Source organism: Lemur catta, chromosome 5, assembly GCF_020740605.2.
Source record: "Lemur catta isolate mLemCat1 chromosome 5, mLemCat1.pri, whole genome shotgun sequence".
NCBI classification, from domain to species: domain Eukaryota; kingdom Metazoa; phylum Chordata; class Mammalia; order Primates; family Lemuridae; genus Lemur; species Lemur catta.
Window position 1 is genome coordinate 55,331,696 of NC_059132.1, and position 25,815 is coordinate 55,357,510.

General features: G+C 40.0%; 1 protein-coding gene across 1 annotated transcript in view; it reads right to left on the reverse strand.

The window, feature by feature from the left end:
- The window catches only part of ATXN1 (ataxin 1), a 336,877-nt gene extending 316,370 nt beyond the window's left edge, over nt 1–20,507 (reverse strand). Inside the window, exon 1 of the mRNA XM_045551834.1 lies at nt 20,456–20,507. The gene's annotated coding sequence lies outside the window, so the exon portion shown is untranslated. The remainder of the gene's footprint in view (nt 1–20,455) is intronic.
- Between the last annotated feature and the right edge of the window lie 5,308 nt (nt 20,508–25,815).

Sequence of the window (25,815 nt, forward strand, 5' to 3'; positions counted from 1 at the left end):
CTATAGTGTCCTCAGTTCCAAGATAAATTCTTATCCGTTCTACTTTTCAGCTTCTTTTTCTGAAACATACATTCGTCTAAGAGAAGTAACAAACTAAGAAACAAACATCACCATGTGTAGTTCATTCATCAGATCCTTCTAGGGAAGAAGAACCCAGGCATCTCCAACACTGGGGTGGGCGTAAGGTGTCACCCAAGAGAGAAAGTGAGGGACAGGTTCCAAAAAGCACAGAAAACAGGTTACTGTCCCATGCTCCAGCGGCTTAAAACTTAAAGTGAAACAAATAAAATTAATGGCTGTTGTTCACTGTTATATACAGACAGCCTGTTGGCCACAGAATTCTTAAACAGCCAGAAAGAAGCTTAAGTAGTACCATGAATATGGGACACAGAACATGCCAAAGGACTCTTTTTCCCCCCTTTTTGACTAAACTGGTGTGTTCCTAAAGAAAAAATCCTTTTTCGTTAATTTAGAAAGCACAATATTCTATCATTCATTATTTCTTTAGGCATGGTTGGAATTATTACATCAGTGAGAGGCTAGTTTCTAGAGATTAAGTGATTTCATCAAAACATTTCAAAAATCAAATCAGTGGTTGAGCTAAGAGACAAAAAGTTATGTATTGGAAATGGCTGGGTGGGAGAGATGTAGAATTTAGGGGCTAATTAAATTCCAAAGGACAAGATGTATGACAATGATTGTTATTTCTCCCACTCAACTGGACAGTGCTCCATGTGGACCCCCGGATCCTTTTCTGTACCCTCAATCACTGTTGTAAGTCTCTACCTCTGTGCCTCTCAGCTGGACATTCTGGAAGGAAAGGTGCCACTGAGGACAAGAGAACAAGAATCTGTGTCAATCAACAATACCCCTGATGTAAGCCAGGCAGGCCCACTGCACAAACAGTCTCCACTGTAATTCTATCCTAAGAAACCAGGGCGCAGGACCAGAGCAGCATTTAAGCTTGCAGTGTAGGGTGATGCCACGGGGTCACGTGACAGCCACCTCTCCAAAGCTGTCACTGTCAGTAGTATTTAGAGGAAAGGAAAAAAGTTGTAACAAGTGTAACATGCACATTAAGGAATACCAAGTCAGAGCCAATTAGGACGACAATTTGGCACTCCTGCCTCATGCATATGAAAGAGGATACGCCATCAATGAGCAATAATGCACGGGAATTTGTGGGAACAGCTCTAACTTCAATACATCAAAGACACTGCTGCACACCTCCGTCTTTTTCATTCCCATTAGCTCACCCTTGTCTGGATGAAAAGAGCTCAGTGAATCAATTGCTTCTGTTGAACTGTTTATATATTTTTCAAGTCATGATTAGGCCATTAGTCACTGAGCATATTGCACAGTAAACTAGAGTAACTGCAATTATGCAACTTCCCAGGAACATACAGAAAGCATTTACAGTGAGGCCACAGTGCCAGCAAAATACGCAATGGAGATTATTTGTCAGCAATTTTAAGAAACGTGCACTTAAATGCCAAATGAAGTATATGCATGGCAGATACAGAAGTTGAGGGGGGAAAGATGCACGATTGAAGTACCAATGTCTACTCTTCTGAATATGGTAGAGCTCTGAAAATGAAAAGTTATCCTGTGCAACAAATAACTCCCCATAAAACAGCCGTCAATGTCGTCTCTCTCCCTTTACTGTAATTTCTCTAAGAGCCTGACATAAGGCAGCAATCAAAGGTAAAGAACCAGAACCAAGTCTTGAACTCTGTCGCAGTCAGCAGCTGTTCTCCTTCAGAACAGCCCCTCCCCGCCCCCACGCCAGCCAACATCTGTATCTGAACAACAGTCATCGCTGGGTCCGACGTGAAGAATTTCCCTCCTCCTTTCTGTTATTCTCATTTTTCAGCCCCCAGATCCGCAAAAATCATAAACTTATACATTTGAGGATTTCCCATTCAAAGTAATAAAGAACACTAATAGAAGAAAAAGCAAGGAACATGTCAAAGTGGCATTTAATTTCTTTTATCAGAACCCTGAGACACATTCACATACATTGCCTGTGATAAGCCAATGCCAAATAAGAGTGAAGGGTTTTCTTTTTTTTCCCCCCCTAAGAAAATTTTCAAGGTATTGGCTACTCAAAACCTCCCAGCAGCAGGAAAATGAGAAATGAGGGACCACGAGGAAGGATCAAAGTCTCCGCATTTACTGTACAAGGAATAACATAAGCAAGAACCTTCCTGAGAGTGTTTTATAGTATTTTTCATGGCAAGACTGTTACTCTTCGGTCTGTTAATCCTCACTTTCCTCCTTCTATTCATATACTTTATATGTATTTATTTGTTGAGTTATATATTTTAGCTGAACTTGGAATGACAGTTATTTTTAAGACGCTGCCAGCATGGGTCAGGAGGAACCTCAGAAACCTGGCTCACCGGTTGCTCTGGCATAAGGAGTCTTGACAGCCAAAGCCAACCAGAAAGTTGATGAGATCCAGGTTTCCAAAACACGAGAGAAAAGGCATCCTTTGCTTTCTTCCATCTGGCCATTTCAAAAAAGAAGAAAAAAAAAAGTTATTTCCCAAAGAGGACTCTTTTTGTAACACAACCCACCACTTCCTCACGTGTGTTTAGAATGCAAATCTAGGCGTTCACATGCCAGTCTGGCTTAAAGCAAGACGCAGCTTTCTCCACCTTGGACTGGGACAGGGTATGGGAGAGAGATGGTGCCCAATGGGCCAGCACACAGCTGCTTTGTAAATTGACAGCTTGAGCTCCTCCACTGACAGCCTTCCAAAGCTAAGTGTGGCTGTTGGGATAAAGAGAGCAGTTTCTCAGCTTCAGTGCCTTTAAGGTTATTTCAACTTTCTACCTCTGTTAACTACCCTGCAGGAACTTTTGACATTGAACTCTCCTTAGTATTCACAAGGCAGAGATGTTCAGAAGAAATATTTCTCTCCTCATCAGAAAGCTGAAGACCTGAGTCCTTTGTCTTCCACCGTTCGGAGATTATTATATTCAAGGGATTTTGGGGCTACCTGGGAGTGTTTATGACAGACAGATTCTTGGATTTAGGCTTAGGCACAAACAAACCTTTCATATGAGTCCTTAAAGACAGACAGCGTTCTGTTTGAATTTCTGAACCCCACTCTAGTACAAACATGCTTGGCGACTAGTGCCAGAGGGTTAACCCCAGAGTTTTCTTCTTGGCAAGTTGTTCTGCCGCCACCATGGGTATGAACTCTTCCGGATCCCTGCAACTTTCCTTTCTCTGTTCTCCATCTCCTTTCCCCTGAGATGGTATCTGTGCCCAAGCTGCAGGGGTTGAGGTCGTGCGTCTGAGTGCCAAGGAGCTGTCAGCACCTCCGGCAGTGGCATGGTTCATGGTTCATGGTTCTTTTCCTGGCCCCTCCTTTGGTCTGGCATGCTGACAGAAAATGGCCACTTTTTTCATCATTTGTCTGTTGTTCAGAGCCAGCCCACAGTGCGGACAAATCCAGCCCATATTCGTAGGTTGAAGGCACAGGGATATCTAGAAGTCGTCCCCCAAACTTCAGGGACTTTTGTCATTCGTATCTCCTCAGTTTCCTCAAGGGACAGATGTCTCCCATCTGACTATCTTAGACATAACATTTCTCAGATCTCATCTCCGTTCCTCTGGAAAGATCTTAGACTCACCTGACAGGGAGCAAGTAGCCCTTGGATGTTATCACACCCAAACCCCCTTCCATATTAAAATTCTCTTTATTGGATGCCTCATGGGAGGTCCAATTCCTTATTGGATTACTTTCTATGGACCAAGGACTACATTTTCTAGGGACTTCAGGAAACCCAAAGAGTCAGAAATGGTCTTACAGATTGTTTGATGCAGTGGTCCTGTGAACTGAAATTGCCTCATAGCTATAACATAAAGATTCCCTGGTTTCAACCCCACCCCCAATTCCTTGGCTAATTCACTAGAGGCCTGTTGAGAGACCTAGAGCTCTGCAGGGGGTTCTGAAGCCACTTTTGAAAACCACTTATATAACCCAACTTCCTCATTTTCCCAAGGCTCAGAGAACTGAGGTTATTTGCCAAAGGCCACACAGTTAATGACAGGCCTAAAACTTCAGCACAGTTCCTGGTATGCCAGACCAGTGACATTCCTTACCTATACTTCCCGAGTAGTTAGCATTCAGTAAAACCTCAATCATTTAGTCTCTGCTCATAGAGATAATGTATTCTTAATGAATATATAATTCAATTTCCTCAAATGTATTATATAACCTATAAATTTTTAGGATCTTATTAGCAAGTTAAATGTCTCCTTTCTTAAATTAGGGGTGTTTTAAAAAGAATTAAAGATTCTTTGTTAATTCACCTTCATATTCTAAAAGGGATAGAGACTTCATGGGAATTAAATCAGAAGCACAATTAAATGAAGTTTTCTTTAGGAAAACCAAGAAAATGGTCAATGAACAAATATATTTGTTAATGTCTACAAATAACACACACACACACACACACACACACACACACTCACTCTCTCTCTCTCTCTTTCTCTCTCTCTCTCTCTCTCTCTTTCTCTCTCTCTCTTCCACTTCTGGCTCCAGGAATTACTTACTACTTACTATGTGGGAAAGAATTTAAATGCTTTCATTGTTATGTCAGGTCAATCTGTAAGCACACTGTTAAGTTTTTTCCATGATAGTATCCTTTTTTGATCACTAGTGTCATTTATATATTAGCTTGTAATATATACTGCCAATAAAGTAAGAAAACTGCATTTTGCTAAATGACTAAAATGAAAGCTTTTGCCAAATGACATTGACCTCCCCCCAACCACCACCACCCCTCTACCCCCGTTATTCAGAATGAGTGGAGCACGGAGCCTTGGGTTTTCCCTTTCTGGGGAGGAACAACCGAATGAGTAATTAGTGAGGGCACCTTAGGTAGTTCCCCCACCCACAGACCAGGAGGCATCTTGCACATTTGGAACGGAACACACAATGCTGCTGCACCCACACCACACACACACACACACACACAACACACACTTTCAAAGTCGACTTCTTATGTAAAATCCAGCAGTACTCCCTGTTACAATCTGAAGAAAAGAATTTCTTTTTTCTTTTTTTTTTTTTTACTGGCAAGGCTTACCAGGGAGTTATACTTCATTAAATCTGAGTCTAATTTATATAGCTAACATAAAGTGTTTACAGGTAATAAAAAAGAAGTTAGAATCTACACTGAAACAAATCCGGGAACAGAGGATCCAGTCATTATTCAATCTTTAAACTGTAACAACTGAAATGTTCTCCAAGCACTCTCAAGCCCTTAACCAAAAATATAATTTCACAAAGTAAAGATATTTTATTGTTCAATAAATTCTTTTAAGAGCAGAAAGCAATGATTTTTAGCTCTCTTGGTATATTGGTTTGTTATCTCTGTTCTACATACCAACTTTTAAAAATGGAATATTTCTAGGGATAAACATTGTAAGTAATATATGGCTAATGTGATTTAATATGTTTTTAAAATATTTCTGACATTTAAAAGAATATCTTAATACAGAATTTCCTTAATTGAAATTTCTGTATTTTTGAAGAATCCTCCATATATGCATGCAAATTCACAAAAATGCAAATTCAAAAAATTACTCAAAATATATTGACTTAGCTTCTTGATACTGTCTCTTTCAAGGCATGATGGCACAGGCAATGTTTTCAGTAATAACGTGTTACACAGATTATATATAATCATCCTAAAATATGTAACACAGAGTCTAAAATTTAAAAACCATATCAAATTCTAAAATATACAATATAGCCTTCTGAACTTCCAACTTACTAGAGAAAGTATACATACTCTTCTGAAGTATCCCCAGAGGTATGAAAAACAGAGGCCATTTCAAATCTGGTAACACACAATGAATTAGTGAATTATCTTAACAGTACTTGTCCTGATTAAGACAAGTAAGAAAGGTATCAGAGGGGTGTGGTGGCTCACATCTTTAATCCTAGTACTTTGGGAAGATCACTTGAGCCCAGGAGTTCAAGATCGGCCTGGGCAGTAACAAGACCCCGTCTCCAGAAAAAAAAATTTTTTTGGTTAGCCAGGTGTGGTGGTCCAAGCCTGTAGTCCCAGCTACTAGAGAGGCTAAGGCAGGAGGCTCGTTTGAGCCCAGAAGTTGGAGGCTGCAGTGAGCTATGATGGTGCCACTGCACTCCAGCCTGGACAAAAGAGCGAGATCCTGCCTCTCAAAAAAAAAAAAAAATAAGAAAGGTATCTACCCAATACTCTGACAGCCTAAGCTTCTGCTTGTGTAATTAATCGCCTTATAGGGGTTCACCTCAAAGGCATCCAACACACAGACTTTATGAGAATTACACTGAAAGAAGAAGATATTTATATGGAAGGAATGCTTAGGCTATGTGGATGTCCCTGAAATAAAGATTCTTGGCCACCATAGCCACTCAATATTACACTCTAGGCTAGAAACAGAAACAATTAAACAATATATGCATATGGGGAACCACTTTTCCATCAATAACAAACAGGAGACCTTAAGAGTACTTCAAGGCAAGATTTTTTTTAAATCCTACAAATATTTAAGTCCAACCTCTCTAGACTTATTTTCTAAAACACAGTTTATTTAAAGATATAAGTAAAGTCCATCAAATAAACAAGAAATATTTACTGAGAACCTCCTATGAGTCCAGGATTATGTTTCTATTTAAGTCCCACGAACTTTGAGCATATTTACAAAGTTATTTAACTTTATAAAGTATTTCAATAAATAATGTAGTCTTCCAAAATGTGCATGGGGCTGTAATTCCATCTAGTTTCTACGATGACACCATAAGCCTTGGATGGAATTACAATCTTAATGTGAACAATCAGAGTGTGCTACTCCACACGCTCAGAGAATCCAGGATGAACTCAACTTCTAAAATAATAACCACCAAGCCATTGGCATGTAATTACAACCAGGAGATCAAGCTGTCTGCTGGCTAATATATGAGAAATGTTCAATTGAAAGTACCATCTCTTTTTGGTTCTTTGAGTAATCTCCATACCATTTTCCATAGAGGTTGTACTAATTTGCAGTCCCACCAACAGTGTATAAGTGTTCCTTTCTCTCTGCATCCATGCCAGCATCTATTGTTTTTGAACTTTTTATTTAAAGCCATTCTAACTTGAGGTGATATCTCATTGTGGTTTTAATTTGCATTTCCCTGATGATTAGTGATGTAGAGCATTTTCTCATATGTTTATTAGCCATTTATCTATCTTCTTTTGAAAAAGCTTCTGTTCGTGTCTTTTGCCCACTTTTTAATGGGGTTGTTTGTTTTTTTCTTCCTGATTTGCTTGGGTTCTTTATAGATTCTGGTTATTAGTCCTTTATCAGATATATAGCCTGTGAATATTTTCTCCCATTCCGTAGGTTGTCTATTTGCTCTGTTGATTGTGTCCTTAGCTATGCAGAAGCTTGTTAATTTAATGAAGTCCCATTTATTTATTTTTGTTTTTTCTGTGATTGCCATTCAGGTCTTCTTCATAAATTCTTTGCCCGGGCAGATATCTACAAGAGTTTTTCCAACATTTTCTTCTAGCATTATTATGGTTTCATGCCTTACATTTAAGTCTTTTATCCATCTTGAATTAATTTTTGTGAGTGGTGACAGATATGGATCCTGTATCATTCTTCTGCATGTGGCTATCCAATTCTTCCAGCACCATTTATTGAATACGGCTTCTTTTTCCCAGTGTATATCGTCTGCTTTGTCAAAGACCAGTTGGCTGTATGTGAATGGTTTTATATCTGGATTCTCTGTTCTGTTCCTTAGGTCTATGTCTCTTTTGTGCCAATACCATGCCCAAAGGAAAAGAAGTCATTTTATCAAAAAGACATCTACACTTGAATGTTTACTATAGCACAATTCACAACTGCAAAGATGTAGAATCAACCCAAGTGCCCATCAATTCATAAATGGACTAACAAAATATAGTATATGTATGCTATGGAATACTACTCAACAACAAAGAAGGATGAATTAAGGCTTTTTGCAACAATTTGGATGAAACTTGAGATCATTATCCTAAACGAAGTATCTAAAGAATGGAAAAACAACCACCACATGTCCTCACTATTAAACTGGAACTAACCGATGAGCACACATATACACAGAGGGAAGTAAAATTCAGTGGAAATCAAGCAGGGGAGAAGGGGAGGAGGGGATAGGCGAAAAAACTACCTAACAGGTACACTGAACACTATCTGGGTAATGGGCACACTTATAACCCTGACTCAAGCATAACACAAGCGATCCATGTAACTAAAAACATTTGAACCCCTGTAATATTTTGAAATAATAAAAAGAAGAAGACATCACATTAAGTGAGATAAGCCAGTCACAGAAGGATAAATACTGTATACCACTTATATGAGATACCTAAGGTAGTCAAATTCACAAAGACAGAAAGAATGGTGGTTGCCAGGAGCTGGAGAGAGAGGAAAATGGGAAGTTATTGTTTATAACAATGTGAATATACTTAATGACACTGAACTGTACACTTAAAAATGGTTAAAACCACAGGAAAAAAAAAGTACCATCTCACTTTATTATAGCAAAACCTATTTAATACGTCTGAAAAATCTTTTCTTTTCCAAGATTAAACTTTCTACTTTTGTGATGAGAAAATTTCCACAAGGGTCTACTTCATAAATGTGATATATATATTGGGTGATGACAAGATTGTCTGGATGCTACCAGTAAAATCTTAGAATCTTCTATTACCACCTACATGTGCCTAAAAATTGAACTCCAAGGAGTACAATATATTAAGAAACAGGGAAAAAATCATGCCTAAGAGCCCTATGAAACTACTGGCATTTCTTCTAATTCTTTGTGGCTAGTCTGACATTTTTAGCATAAACAAAGCAAAGTGCCTTGTGTCTGCAGGAGGAAAAAATAAAGATTTATCTTGAGAGATTAAACTCAGGGTTATTATAGAAAAAATGAATTTAGAAACAGATTCAGAATTTCCCTGGGAAAACAAAAGACAATGACACTATGAATCAGCATTTTTCTACAAGCAGCCCAGAATAAAAGAAGAAACACACAGAGACACAAAGAATACAGCACCATGAGGAATGAAAACAAAAATGCATGGAAATTTAGCTATAATTTGCATTTAGAACACAAATAGCTGCTATGATCTTTTCATGCCTTTATCATACCTAACTTTATTTGGTACTTAATAGAGGTCACTAAAGCTCTGTAAAACCAGTATCGCCATAGCAACCAGGAGACTAAAATAAAACACCTCTGTCAGAAATCCTCGCCAAACAAAATATAAGGCATAAAGAAACTGTCCTTTCATGTGGCCATTTTTAACACTGTCACACTTCTGACTATCCATGAAGGTATGGGATGCTCCCATGAAAACTGAGTTCATCAAGGGGCCTCCTGTGGATTACGTGTCACTGGGTTCCAGTATAACTGAGAGTTGAGAACTTAAAATTAGCTCTTTAGTTTATTTTCAAGCTCCAGGGGCTTGTGTATACTGCATCACAGTGGCTACCTAAAATAAAAAGTAACTAGATAGGAGACAGTAAAATAATATTGATGAATTTTCATGAATATGAGACATATCATTCAGCAGTTTTACTGAAAAACTTTTTTGTTAAATAAAAAAGGACTAATGCAATGTCTGCCTCTCAGGGTCCATCCTTCCTTATGACTTGAGGAAATATACTTGATGCACATAAATAAATAAATAATTTTTGAAATAGCTCTGAAGTCAACAGAAAGAAAAATGGAGATAGGGTTCTAAGCTCAACTCCACAGGCAAGCTCAAAAGGAACACCAACTGGATTCACAGTTCAAAGATCTCCTAGCTCAGGGTCTCTGTCTCAATGACAGATAAAACTCCTAATTTTAGCCTTCCCCATAGAGCAACAACTGAATTCAGAAGTGGTTAAGTAAGTACCTGCTTAACATTGCAGATTGAATAATTTTCCTTTTGATGGAGGATGGCCAGCCTGGCTCAACATAACACTGCAAACCAAAAATAGATGAGTAATCATGAAAACATGGAATTTTTTATATGTCCCCTCTCCACAAAATATTCTGGGTGACATCCAGGCTGCTTTCCTCCTGTTCATTGATTTACAAGTGGGGCTACCTAAAAAGCAATGCCCTTCTAAAACTAGCAATAAATTACTTTGTAAAATCAAGTTGAATAACTTGAGATTTCCATTTCTCATACCCCTGACAACCACCAAAAGCTGGTGAGACATCTCTCTCCTTCTTCTAGGTGCTTTACTGAAAGGAACTATGAAAATATTAATAGATATACTTGGAGATAAATGTGTGTCTGTTATGTATGGATATATGTGTATGCATGTGTATTGTGTATATGGATATATGTGTGTGTATCTGTGCATTTGTGTATGTGTATATGTGTGTGTGCAGATTTGTGTATGCGTGTATGTATATATATGTGTGTATGTGTGGTGTAAATGTATGTGTGTGTGCAGATGTCTGTATGTGTACTGTATATATGTGTATAGTTAAACACACTGCTTTGCCTATAAGCAGCAGGAATTTTTTGTCTGGCAAATCTCAGAGCAAATCAAGGCAGTATTTACTCTATAGGACAAAACTGGTGAGTCAGGCAGTGTTTGGAACTGCCATGGTTGAGTCTGCTTAAGTCATAAGGAAAGCAAGTTTGGGGCCTGAAAGCAAGTTTCTATTCCAAATGGAAAAGAGTGAAAAAGATGGCTTTTTTATTTTAAATTTTTATTTTTAATTAACAAATAACACTTGCATATATTTACGGGGTATAAAATGTTCTAATATATATATATATATATATATACACACTATAAAATGATTATATCAACCTAATGAAAATATCCATTCGCCTCACACACTTATTTTGTATAGTGAGAACATTTAAAAGTATATTATTCTAGTGATTTTGAAATATACATTATTAACTATGGATAATAATGAATAATCATCATCATCCTGCACAACATCTCTCAGGAACATATTTCTCCTGTCTAATTGAAACTCATTGGCCCTTTGGTGAACTGAAGATGACTTTTGTTGGCAATTCAAATTTTTTAACAAATCCTTCATTTGCAGCCAGGCATGGTGATTTGTGCCTGTAGTCCCAGCTACTCAGGAGGCTGAGGTTTGAGAGGATTGCTTGAGGCCAGGAGTTTTGAGTCCAACCTGGACAACATAGGAAGACCTCATCTCTTAAAAAAAAATCACTTATTTGTTTCTTCATTTGGAGTTTTTACCCACTGCAGAAGAGGAAGACGAAACAAACAAACTAGAATGGCACTATTCAGGATTCCTAAGGGAACACTGAGGAATCCAGTAGTTGGGATTTTTGGTATTTTTAGTTTATTTATTTTTTAAAGACAAGGTCTCGCTATGTTGCCCAGGCTGTCAGAGAGCTCCTGGGCTCAAGCAATCCTCCCACCTCAGCCTCCTGAGTAGCTGGGACTACAGAGGTGCACCACTGCACTGCCTCAGGCTCACTCCGTTGATTTTTTTTTTTTTTGAGACAGGGTCCCACTCTGTTGCCCCAGGCTAGAGTGCAATGATGTCATCATAGCTCACTGCAACCTCAAGCTCAGGGCTTAAGCAATCCTCCTGCCTCAGCTCCTGAGCAGCTGGGACTACAGGCACGTACCACCATGCCTAGGCAATTTGGGTTTTTGTTTTTTGGTTTTTGTGGGTTTTGGTAGAGACAGGGATCTCACTCTGGCTCAGACTGGTCTTGAACTTCTGGCCTCAAGCAATCCTCCCATCTCAACCTCCCAAAGTGTTGGGATTACAGGTATGAGCCACTGCACCTGGCCCCAGTTGTTGTTGTTTTTTAAAGTATTATTTGTGCCTTGATTGGGGAACCTCTGGGAGGAAGAAGACAGTCACGATGAGCTTGATTCAGGACCTTCGGCACTCAACTCTATCAGCAACTTGCCTTTCTCCAAGTCCTCACAGCCCAGTACCCTGACTCCTCCACTTGGCAACCAGACACATGAAGGACACTGATTCACATTACCAACAGGACTAACTCCAAAGCTTCTCACGAAGGCTAGAAGGCTATCCCCCGCAGTTCCTCATTCTTCACAAGCAATTAATCTTTTGATGGGCTTAGAGCAGCAGCAGTGTTAAAACTCCCAACACATTGATGTCACGTCATAAACCATGGGAGAGGATAATTGAAAAATATATTTCCAGGCTCATTGGAAAATGTATTTCCATTTATTGAGGAAAAAGTACACTCAAGTGTTCAGGAACATATGAATCACAGTACTGTAGCACTGGCAGAGACCTTAGAAAATCATGCGATTTCAAGTCTTCTACTAAAAATGAGAAAATGGAGGTGGAAAGAGGGACAGTGACCCGCCGAGCCGTAGTGGTTCAGTCGGCACAAATCTAGTCAGTGGGGCCTAAAGGGAGAGCTGACCACAAGTGAGGCAGAGTCTCTCCCCTCCTACGCCCCTGCAAGATTACACTGATGCAGCTAAGCACAACCTGCCCCTCCTGTCCTTAGATCACCTGGTTACACTGTAGGAAAGGTTGGGAAATAATGACTAAGCTCTAAAAACTGAGAATGACACAAGGGAAAAAAAAGGGGAGATAAGAAGGGAGACAATAAGAGAGTCAACAAACAACTTATTGCAGTGCTTGTGGTCAATATTTGTGCCTTTCGTTACATTTAAATGTGGGATGAAATAATGCATGCAATACAACCTTCATGAATTCCGTAATGAAAAGGATGGGTTTTGGTTAGAATTTCATTGTAAGTGTCACAAAAATATCCCTTCGGAATCAGGCAGGTTCCAACTCATGACTTGCTTTATCACTGTCATCATTGTGTACAGGGGCAGAGCTCCCTGAGGGTAGGAACTGAGTCTGTTTTGATCACATTACATTACCTAAACCTAGAGAACAAGCTAAGCAAAATTTACTGAAAGAATGAATAAAAGCTCCTACGAGGAATGAAGAAGAATATGCATAGTCTGAAAATGCATATGCAGTATTATAATTTTCTGTACAGGGAAATGAAAAAAGACCTATTTAAAATTTAAAAGAACATTAAAAGATTGAGTTTTTGGTGTTTATAAAAAGCTGAGATGTGTTAAAATATGTAAAGCACCTATTAAACAGTTACTATCAGTTTCATTTATTAGGTAGGTACCATTAGTTAAGCCAGCATAGTTCCTGAGTTACAAAGAGTTTACAGCCTGAAACACAATGTCAAGAATACGTGTTAAAGGCTGCTAAATAAATACTCACTGAGAAGATACCCTGAACAAATATAAAACAAGCAAATGTAGTTGAAATATAGAGTATAAATGGAAGCTCCAGGCACAGATAGAATAAAAGTGATCGTTGTGGATTCTGTGATCTGAATGTTTGTGTCCTCCCAAAAACTCATATGTTGAATCCTAACTCCTAAAGTGATAGTAATAGGAGATGGGGCCTCAGGAGGTGCCCTCATGGGTGGGATTAATAAAAGAAGCCCCTAGGAGTTGCCTCATCTCTTCTGCCATGTGAGCACACAGAAGAAGAAGAGAAGGTGCCATCTATGAGCCACAGAATGGGTCCTCACCAGACCATGAAACTGTCAGTGCCTTGATCTTGGACTTCCCAGCCTCTAGAACTGGGAGAAATAAATTTCTGTTGTTTAGAAGCTACCCAGTCCATGGTATTTTGTTATAGCAGCCCAAACAGACTCAGACAGTGTATCTTCTAATAAGCTCTATGCAGTATATATGCTCAACCTGTTTGCAACCACTGAAATCAACATTTCTCTTGGTGCTTTTTTTTTATTTCAGAATATTATGGGGGTGCAAAAGTTGTGGTTACATAAATTGCTTTTGTGCAGTTTGAGTCAAAGTTATAAGTGTGCCCGTCACCCAGATAGTGTGCACTGTACCCCTTAGGTGTGAATTTACCCATCCCCTCCCCGCCTCCCACCTGCTTGATTTCCGATCTTGGTGCTTTTAAATTCACACCTCTACCTTAGCAGCTATAGTACAGTCACAAATTAAGTATATGGCAAATAATTCAGATGATTACTTTGGGTTCTCAGATAACCTGCTAGCTACCTAATGAGATAAAATTATAAATCAAATTTAGGTAGGTATAATAATATTAACAAATGTAATTATAAGATTTGCCTATTTTAAAGACTCAAAAAAGATAATTACATCCCATTAATACACACACATTCATACAATGAGTACAGATACCTAATTCTTAAAAAAACGTTTAATAAAGTTTTGGCCATTGTCAATGCATAAAAGAAAATGAACAACAACTTCCTTCTACTTATCCTCTGTATACCCTGCACTGGGTAGCCATGTAGCACAATGGTCAGGAGTTGGGCTTTCAAGCTCAAACTCCTAAGTTCAGGTTTCAGTTCTGCCACTCACTAGTGCATGCCCTAACCTCTCGTGCATCGGTGTCTTCGGCTCTAAAAACGTTCAGGAATCATAATAGTACCAAAAGAACTGACAGCTACCTACTCACAGGACCACTGTGAGGATTAAGTCAATCAATGCACATACAGCACAGAGAACATAATCACTGTGAGTAAATGTTTACTATTCTTTGGAATACTAAAGAGAACACTGAATTTGGAGTCAAATGGCCCCAGCCACTGATACACTATACAATTATAGGCAAGTCCCTCAAGCTTTCTGAGCTCCATATTCCCCCATCTGTAAAAACAGGATACCAGCTGCCTTGCTTTCTTTCCAGAACTGTCATAAGAAACAAATAATGGAAGACAAGGTACATGGAAGTGCTTCAGAAACTCAAAAATGCCATATATACCACGGACATGTGAATTGTCATCAACTTTCAGCCTCTCGAAGCCAAAGAGGTCATCTTTATTCCATTCTCTCCTGCCTGAGAATTTAACATTAAGCATCAGTCCCAAAGCCTTGACACTGAACTCCCTGTAATAACAGAACACATGCCCGGTCACTCAGGACTCCATCACACGGAACTCTATTAACTACCTCCCTCTGCACACCCACCGTGAGAAGGTAATTGATGTTCACCATGACCCTAAAGCACTCCAAGACTCTGAAGTACCTTCAGGGAAAGATTAAATTATGTTCAGCCTAGTTTATTATGAAGTGTCTTTAATTATACTCAAATTCTTTGAAAATTGGTGACCTAGGAAAAGCAGAGAGAGTAAGTCACAGGCTCTCTGGTTAACTGGAAGCCTCTCCTCTCCAGCCCACCCCCAATCACCCTTTATCAGAGTTAATTGTGAAAAATGCAGTCCACCCTAGGGTAGGAAAAACTGGGATTCCAACACACTAATTATAAAAGTTAAAAGAACTTGGCCCTGCATAATCCTCAAGGACCACTAATGTACAGAAATACTGAAGTCAAAATCTTGAAACAATGAAAAGTTTAAATTATGTAAGATGCCTACCTGTTTCCAATATGATTCTGTTCCTGCTAATAATGAATTTAAACATGTGAACAAGGAATAACCTGAACACACCGCTATCTTATTATCATCAATACTTAAAAAGTATAAAAATAGACAACTAAGTTAATATTATGATCCTTACAATGGGAAATTAACATTTTGTTTATTAGGTTAAGTTTTGTCCCTTATTTTAAAGAAATTACGATGATGATGTATAATGATGAACATAATAATAAAAGGTCCTAGTGTATTCGGGTTATAAAAGGTTATTTACCTTTGTTTAAATTGGTTCAATGCTGTGGAATTATATTATCTTTTCCAATTAAAAACTAGGAAACAAATGTGAGTCTTAAGTACTACATTTCCATGTTAAGAGAAAAAGGAGTGGTGGGTCATCTGTTATAAACTTTTATCCAATTCACAGCTCCTCTCTGGAGAATCCTTGATAAGAAGGTCCTTCTACCCCTGCTTGAACATCTCAGGTGACAGACTTCATTACCCAATCAATCAGCTTGTTCTATTTTTAAACAGTCCTGATTGCCACAGGGTTCTTCCTCAAGGGGAGTCTAAAGCCCCCTACTTACCATTAACTTCCCTCCTCCGTTCTTAGCTGCTCTCTGGAATCACTTCCCTTAGTGATTTCAGTGACCACTGGGCCCTCTGCTAGGCACACTCATTTTATCAGTTAAATTACGACCAGCTTCCACTCAAAATTTTCACCTGTCATCTGTGAACCACGATGACTGTTCTTCTGCCACCTGCTGAAAGGGCTCTCGGGCACCCCGGCTCTATGGGAACAATGGTGGGCACGGTCCTCTGAAAGCCAGCTATAACATACGCTGTTTCCATGACAAAGATATTCTGAGTTTCAAAGGTCAAGCTTAGAATCCTTCTGAAAAGGATCCTTTTAGAGGTCAGTATTTCTACTTTTAAGGAAAATATTTTTCACAGAAAACGAAGTAAAATTTATCACTCCATCTTTTTACCAGTCTTGTGAGACTAGAAAGTGTTTTGGTGCATGCATAGAAATTCCAAAGCTCCTCCCTGCTCAGCAGAAGCCAAAGTGGCAGGCTAACAACCCTGTATTATCCAAAAGGCCACCTCTTCTCTGCTTCCTGGGCTAGCAGGAGCTGAAGAGAAATGCCACCAGTGCCTCTAAGTCACAGGTCTCTGTCTCCTAGGGACCACCTAAGTACACAAACAAGCCTGCCAGGTGTGTGGAACAACTCCAGAGCCCTTAGACTGAGATGGCTTTTGAAGCTCTTTGAAAGTCTAACAGGTGTAAACTTTCCTCCTTGCTGTGGTAAACATCGAAGTCCTATAACATGTCTTATTATCAATAGGACCTTCATCTAGAGTTGTGAACAGTTTAAGCAGAGAAGTGACCGTATTTTCATTATTTTATTCAATGCCCATTTGGGCTGTTACTAAATTTTAAAATGCCATGCATACTGACAGCCCTTACTTTACATATTTATGCTCTATTTAACCTTGGACAGTCCTCCTGGGCTCTCTCAGACTCCATCACCCCAAAACATGCCCGTGAATACCTCGGGCCACACTGCCTAGGTGCAGGGAGCAAGAAATTACAATTAATTTATAAAATTCAGCTTAGTGATTTTATAACCTTGAGTATCTGGTTTCTCTTAAATTTACCGATATAGGCAAATACAAAAGGAGCTTTAAGACATGATAACCAAGAAAAGTGGACAGGACAGAGGCCATGGCATGAGGAAGAATTATGAGCTTCTGAGGCATCACGACGCTACTATATCACTGTAATAACTCCACGGAAATGACAATAAGTCTCCAAGCAAAAAAGTAGCACTTTATTTCGGAAAGGAGGAAACTTTATAGTTTACAATGATTTATGCCTGAAAATGTTGAGGTTTTTTTTTTTCCCTCCCCTTCTAACAATGTCAGCACTTGATGCATTTAAATATTCTGAGTAAATACACCATCTGAAGGCAGTTAATTCCAGGAGTATAAAGAATTAAATATTTAAATCTTCACTAGAGAAATATGGAAGAACAAAAGTGAATAATCATTGAGGAACTGTTAAGAATTATGGTTTTGCATTCTCTTTGCAGAGAGGAACATATGAAGGAAAGAAATAAATGTATTTCCTAACCTGTTGGTCGGGGGGTCCAGCTGTTGTAAAGCCCTGACACTTAGGTAGGATGTGAGAATTTTGAAACCGCTCTCAACAGAACAGTGGAAAATGGCTTTTCTCCCCTTCTCATTTCCAAGAAAAAGGTAGTATTGACCCTAAAAACTAAATGAGGAAAAGATGAGAATATGTGTTGTGCAATGTGTTGTGCAATACTTGTCTCAACTCTTCTCTAATATCCTTGCTATATGAATATGATAGTTCCATCAGTAAGAGTTTTAAGTAAGTTCTAGCAAGGTTTGTTCACCCCTCTGAGACAGCCCCCTGACACCTGGTTGCACCAACACCGCCATATTAAAGTGGAAACACTATTTGGATGATGGGCACACTAAAATCCCCAACTGAAGCATTATAGAAGGTATTCATGTAACAAAAACATTTGTAGCCCCTTACTATTTTGAAATAAAATACAGTATTTAAAGCGGAAATGCCACAGCAGAGTGGGTAACAGGGTGTTAGTATTAGTGGGACCAGTACGCCTACTGCATTTTAAGTGGATTTCAATAACACCACACACATTAGTTAATTTTGCTTTAGATTATAAATTGGGAAAATTCCTCAGCATATTATTAGCATATGATCAATTAGCATATCAAAAAAACTCTAAGTACAAGTAAAGTTTGTTGTCACTGAATTGTTATGATCTCCACTTCTTTAAATATCTATTTACTTTTTCACCCTTGGACTAGTCTAAGACCCTTCTCAGGCCTTTTCTTCCCTTCCAATCTCAGTTATAGAGATGCTATTTAGAATACAGCTGTTGACTCATCTCTTTTACAGCCCTTCTTCCACTCATTCTTTTTTTTTTTTTTTTTTTGTACTTAAAACTCTTTAGAGCTTTTCTTAACTTCTTTCCACTTAAATTTCTTTTTTTTTTCCCCTGGTGCTCTCTGAAGAGCTAAAGCCTAACTTTTTCCTTTTCTCAAATTCTTTTTTTCTATACTTTTTCCCCATAGTTGCCTACCTCTCCCCAAATCACTTATAAAAAAGCAACACTCTCACGAGGCTTACTCCCCAAATGTTTTTAATTGACTTATTTGGTGCTGCTCTCGCTAGTTAAATGATCCACCTGCCTTCCCAAAGCAACCAAACATTTCTTCCTTATAAATATTTTAGATCCTTCTAACAAAGCCAAACACAGATTAAACAACATTAAATAAGTCTCTTCACAGCACCTAAGTACAAATAAAGAATCAAGTCCTGATAACCAATGGGACATGCATACAGTTCTCACCAATACACAGCCATACCACCCACCCAGCTGTCCCAGCTGCTAGGAAGAGACCCATCCAGGTGGTGAGAAGCTTTGGCCCAGGGCACAGAATGAGGTCCCTTCCTGAGACTGTACCGCCACTCTGCAGCGCTTTCCTCTTGCTAGGAGCACCAAGAGAGAGCATCTGCCCATTCCAATCATCCCTTCTAAAGGTGTAGCAAGACATCAGGCCATAGAGGTAACAGGGAAAAAAAAAAAAAAGAGCAGCAACCAGTTCCACTGCTCAGTGGTTAACTTTTCACCTGCATTGCAAATTAACTGCGTTCATTATTTATTTGAACAGCATCTAAAGAACCTTCAAGTCTAAACACATCGCTCTATCATTAGAGACTGTTATTGAAGGACTTCGCTGAACTATTGCTGTATTAACATAGTACCAACCATTCCCTACGTAGCCTCCCACTCTTAATCCCAATACCCAAGAGGTGATGCTTCATTGTTCTAGGCTTAAACTTAACACAACACTGGGCTTTTCTTAAACAAATAAGCCTTTTTCTCAAGTGGATTAATCACTGATGGCACATGTGCGATCATTAAAAACTGTTCAGCATCTATATATATGCACTTTCCACAGTATATGCTGGTGATGCTTAGGAAGTTTTTCTGTTCTTCTTGAAGTATGAGACCAATTAAGTTGAAATATTAAATTTTCAAGGCAAACTAATTTTTAAAATAACCTCAATAATTAAAAAAAAAAGATCCTAACTGAAATAAAATGATGTGCCTAATAAAGAAGAAGCCTTAACTGAGGAATGGGGAGAGGTGGTTTTCTGACTCAGCCACCAGAACAAGCTGTGTGTTGTAAGGTTAGTCATGTAACCTCACTATGCTTCAGATTTCCCCCCTGTAAAATTAGAACGTTAGGTTAGACGAAAGCCCTTTCAGCTCTAAAATTGTATGACCATCCTTCCCATTCAATAAAATGAACTGTGTTTAAAACTGCCTGCTTCTTTAACTAGGCTGATTTTTTTAAAAAGGCAGAAATGTCTCAAATAGGTCAAGAAAATATAACCAGAAAAAGAATAAAAAATATTTAACTTGTACAACACAAACTTTGTCCAGAAATTAATATCTGCTTTTTACTTTCAGAAAAAGTCTTATTTTGTTTGTTGTTCAATGTTCATTTTACCACTAGACAAGAAGTAATAGGTGCCTGCTAGAAGTTCATCATTATATGCTGATTTGTTATGTTTCAAAGGTTCAGCAGCTCCACAACAGAAAGAAGCTTCTCTGTTACTCACTATTAAACTGCATTTAAAAATCCAACCCAAACAGCTCAGAAATAAGCAGGCAAAATCTTGGTGCCACCCATCAGAAACGGTTACAAATTTCAAGCTCATCTCAGGATCTGTGACCTCACCACCCAACGTTTTACAAATTGAGTAACTATTTCCCTGTCATTTACTAGTAAAATGACAAAAATAAAAACAAAAGGGGAGCGCGGCCCTGACGGTTAGGAACCAGGAAGAAGAAACCATGTCCCCTGAATTCAGAGCTAGAATGCAAGTGGGCTTCAGAGAGGACTGAATTCAGAAAAGCAGAGATGTTGTTTCACTGTTTGTTTATTCATACTTTTACCTTTGACTCATCAGAGTGAAGTCTGAAAACCGTTTGTGGGTCACAGCAAACAGAGTTCTGAAGCACAATGTGACTTCCAGGGAGAGTTAAGCCAGACCACACGGCATGAGCCAGCAGAGCAGATACTGAAAGGTGATAAGAAGAAAAAGAGGCCTTGTTTTTATTAACATAAGACCTCACCAACTTCCTCAGACTTCCCCAAATGAAATGTCAGATGCATGATTTTGAATAAGAATCAACTCTGTCTGAGTGTTCTGAATGTTCTGAAAACATTCAGAATTCAGTACTAATTATGGGCCATTCTTCTTGACCAAATAGGTTTTACTCACCAACATGAAAAAAAAATGTAAATTTCCCAGTAGGAAGCAACACAGTACAGAGTTTAAAAAATAAAATGCTTAATCCACTCAGGATGAAACACACTACTTAAAATAAACTGAATGACACCTAAAATGATCTGCTGAATGAAAAGAAAAGCTATTCCGAGGCACAAAATAAACTATTATTAAGCCATGGAAGCTTACTCTGTATTCTCACTCTCCTTTTCAATGACATTTTTATGAAACACATGTGGTAGGCAGTTCATGCTTTTCAGCAGAGAAACTCAAATAATGCTTCCCTAGCTAGACAAAATCTGGGGTCTTCCAGGACTGGCCCTTCCTTCAGTTCCTTCCTGCTGGTCAAAGTGGCAATTTAGACAGGCTCTTTGGAGAGAGGAGCTCAACCCTGAAGAACAGTGCTGGCAAGGATTTGGGGGCATACCTCTCTGCATCTGGGGTGCAGATGTGACAAGAACACAGTCCCTGTTCTGCCGGGTGCAAGTCTCCCTGCGCTCTGTGCCCCCTCCCCACGGCCGTTCCTACTCACTGGCTGACGACATGATCAAAGGAGGGCGGGAGAGGAGAGCCAAGTTTAATAACCTTACCAGGAGATCAGATTGTCTGCGGCTGAGCAGGAGTCCTGAGATAGCAGCTGAATCCTGGCCATTTACAGAGCAGCACAAAACTAGCCCTGTTCCTTTTCCTGCCGCGGTTGCCATGGCCGACCCAAACAATATACCCCAGCCTCCCAGCCTCCTTCGGCTTCCTAACCACCACCCACAGACCTCCAACCGTGGGCAGGGAGGAGGTGAAAACTGCCCACTGATGGGAATTTAGGAGCTGGGCAGAGGACAGAAAGGGGACCTAAGCTGCAGATCAGCCCAGAGGGTGTCAAGTGGTAAGCGGACGTGCTGTTTTTAGCTGCCAGGCTCTGTGTCTGTGAGTTTTCACCTCATTTCTAAGTGGAAAACAGATCTTGAGAAGGAAAAGAAACTGGGTAAAAGCCCAACTTGAGAAAATGACTATCACCTTTAAACTTTGGTTTTACTACAACGAGCAAAACAAATGGAAAAACAAAAAAGCAGCAACATCCTGGACATAGTAATATCTGAACAGAGGCACGACTAGAGAAGGATGTCAGGGTACTGAGTGATAAGCGCAAGCCTGGCACACACGCCGTAATGTTCTGGTATAAGACAAATTCCTGTTTGAATACGCCATTAAAAAAAACAAATCCAGACACAGAAACCACACAACGAAAGAGAGAGAGAAAAAGAAAGATTACCCTAAAAATAAACCACCCGATGAATTTTTTAGAACACATTTTGAAACTAACAGCAGAGTAGCCAGGGAATGGGGCTCAGGGGATGGAGTGCCTGGACGCTGGGCCAGCTGGGCCACTGTCCAGCTCAGCAAGCCGTTGTCCCTTTCGGCCATTCATTTCTTCATCTAAAAGGGTTGAGGGTGGGGAGTATGGAGTGAACCATCTTCAAATTCCCTTATGACTCTAAAATTCTTTACTGCAAGCAGGTCTAAACAAAATCAGATAAATAGGAGAAAAGACTTGGAGACTAACATCTTAATTCTAACCATGGCTATCCTAGGCTACGAGGGGGTAGGGATGATGCTTCCTTTTTTCATTTGCTCAGTTTAGGAAACTGCTCCTATAATAAAAGGTACCTCTATAGGGTGGTAGTGATGGTTGCACCACATGGTGAAATGTATTTACTGCCACTGAACTGCACACTTAAAAATGGTTTAAAGTGGAAACTTTTATGTTAAGTATCTCTTACCACCATAAAAAAAGTAAATCTATATAAAAGAGGGGGAAAAAAACCGGCATAGAGCCCACACTGTATGAATGTTTTGGAGGTGGGTACTGAGTTAAAAATAAAAAACATGGAATTTAGTTTTCATTTCCTATCTACTTTAATTTGGTCTCCAGGGTCTGCTGAGTACAGTTTCCATTTCTACTCGGGTATGAGAGAAATGGCTTATTTGCTGTTTCACAGAGCAGTTCCTTGCCTGTCTTTGCCTCTTTCTCCCCTTCCCCACAAAAATCAACTGTCATTCTACCCAATCAGTCAAGGGCTACAAATCACTGCTAAAAGCTCCTGCGAGGCACTCCCTCTGAGGATCTGTACAGATCAAAATCTCAAGTGCTTACTTGCCTAGGGACTGCCATAATTTGAGGTGTTGCTTCTTTTTAAAGAATAAAAAACAGATGCTCTAAGCTGATGAAAGTATACGTCCTTTCAACACATCTCTTCTCTCTCACACTTGAAACTCTTACCAACAAGTACTTTCCTACACGTTTGGTAATTTCTGCACTTTTTGCATTTTCTTTGAAGTCACAGTGCAACGTGATTCTACACCTGGGGTAAAAATGATTCCTTACACGGAGCCTTTGCAGGGCACCCCAAGTAGGAGGCTGGCTGAACTCAAGTGTGACACCCAAGGATGTGTTTTCCCTACATCAGAGCTAAAGTAATCAAATGCTGCTTGACAACTTTCCCGAGAAGTCTCAAAGTTACATACACAGTCTTAGTCATTTCCAAACCTCTGCACAAATGTATACCTAGGAACTTTCCTGCCCTGCTCTCTAAGCACTACGGTGAACTCTGTGAGTGGGAGAAAGGCACAGCACAAAAGAGACCCGTGAATCAGATCTCACCTTGGCCCTGTCAGTGCTCTGGAGGCCTCCCACCCTCCTGAGGCCTTTTTCCTCTCATCTGTAAATGCAGAGATGAGACTCAATGAACCTAAAAGCCCTTTTAGCTGGTGCCTTCTGGGAGTCTGTAAGGGAGGAACGTGACGTACCTGCCCACAGCAATTCACACAGCAAGCCAAAGTCTAGCTAGTGGGCTCACCCTGCGACTAGGGGGCCGAAGGGCAGGCAGGGACCAGGGGATGAGCACTGAAACCAATGACACTGGACTCCAGACCTATTGAAAACGATTATCAACAACCCTCCTGTTTTGCCTGGCCCCACACTAGGTTCCAGGGAGAAATCCATAAAGGAAGCCTGAATCACAGAACAGAATAAAATCAAGGAACTTAAACATCGCTGCAGTCCAGCTCTTTCGCAGGGCCTGTTTATGCGAGTGTACGCCAGGGACCTGTCCCTGGAGGTCCCTACTCAGCCGCCCTCCTCCGTTCCCCACAGTGAGTGGTGTCATTTGTCCACCCAGTTCCCCAAACCAGAAACTCCTCCCTCTCACTCACCTGCCACATCGAATTAGTCATCGAGTCCTCCAGATCCTTCCTCGTTAACTACCATCTCTCCAGTCTGCCTGTTCTGTCCATTCCGTCACGGCCACTGCCACCACAAGCTCTGTGGGAAGAAGGTGGCCTGTCTGCGGCCTGGTCGCTGCAGCAGCCCCAGCACACAGACCGGTGATTAGCGCAGAGCAGGTGCTCTGTGGTTGTTGAATAAACATTCCTCTGTCACCTGGATTTCTACAACTGTTTCCTCTCTGGTCTCCCCGCCCACCACCTGGTCTCTTATCATGCCAAATGCATAGCACTAGTTCAACAAGATTTCTGAAACACACACCTGACTCTTCCCATTCCTGCTTAAAGTCCTTCAAAGCATCTGCCTCGCATCCTACATAAAATCCACGTCCCTCGGCTTGGCACACAAGGGCCCTGCGGACTGGGTCCTTGAGCCCCCCTAGCGCTGCCAGGCCTGCCTCACTACCACTATGCCAAACTGCCTGTTGCTCCACCAGCCCATCCATATACCATTTTGCATTTCTTTTGTCTTTCTTTGCATATGCTTGTCTAAACAACTCCTCATTTGGAAAAGCTTAGATTGAAGGACATGTGTTCTGAAAGCCTTCTCGACACCCCTTTTCCCCAGACAACCTGGCTTAGGTGCATAACAGGCCCCTAACATAACACTTAGCAGAGAGAAATGTCTCATCTGTTGCCTGCTCCCAGGACTAGAGGTCAAAGACCATATTCTATCCGATGCTTTACCCTCAATTTGGCATATAATTAGTATTCAAACAATATTTGTTGAATTAATGAAGAATGGAAAGACAGAATGAGAGAAAGAGAAAAAGAAAGGGAGAGGGAGAGAGAGATCTCAGAAGAAAGAGAGGACCCTAAAAGGGTTAAGTGCTTTCTTCTAGGCTAAATAAACCAGTTAGTGTCAACACAGGGACAAGAATTCAGGCCTGCTAACTTTCCCTGATGGATCTTCCTCCTTCAAATCCATCCTATAAATGTTTTTTCAGGTTTCTTTTCTCATCCTCATTTTATCACCCCCTGCTAAGAAGGGCTTCTGTAGTTTTACTAACAACTCTCAAATTTATATCTCCTTTCAGCCCTAGATTTATATATCCAATTATCTGTCATGTAGATGGTTCTATTGGCAACTCAAAATCAGAAGTACCAGAAATGAAGTAATTCCATTTCTGCCCATCCTGCCATACACGCACACACACAGTTCTCCCTCCTGGGTCACCTGTAGCCTCCCTACCCATACAATCAGGCACCTGAGACAGAAATGTGGAAGGTAGCAACCAATTTTTTAAAATTACCATTTCTATCCTAGGACACACACCATGTGTTTTACATGTTTTACTTCATTTACGCTTGCCAACAAAACCCTGATGAGAAATCATGTAACTAGAATTTGGAAGGGAAGAGAAGAGAGTAAAAAAAAAAAAAATACAGAAATCGTATATATTTGCCACTCGTGCTTAGCACCATCGACTTCAAACACCAAATCGTGCTGATTTTTCCACCAGTCCTTCCACTCTGACTGCCACTATTCTAACTTGAACTCTCTGAAGTCCCCTGGACTACTGCCAGAGAGCCCCGTATCGTCTCTCTATCTCAATATCACACCAATCAATTCCATCCTCCAGTTTGCCCGATGAATGAACTTTCTAAAAGTATAAGTCACTTGTGGCTCCAAACAAGGTGGGGAAGTTGCACAGGATGGAGGCTGCTGCATCTCAGAGTTATGTCAATTAACTAGCATAAGTATTGTAGGAAATTCTTGGAGGAAAGACAGTGGTGAAGTCTCAG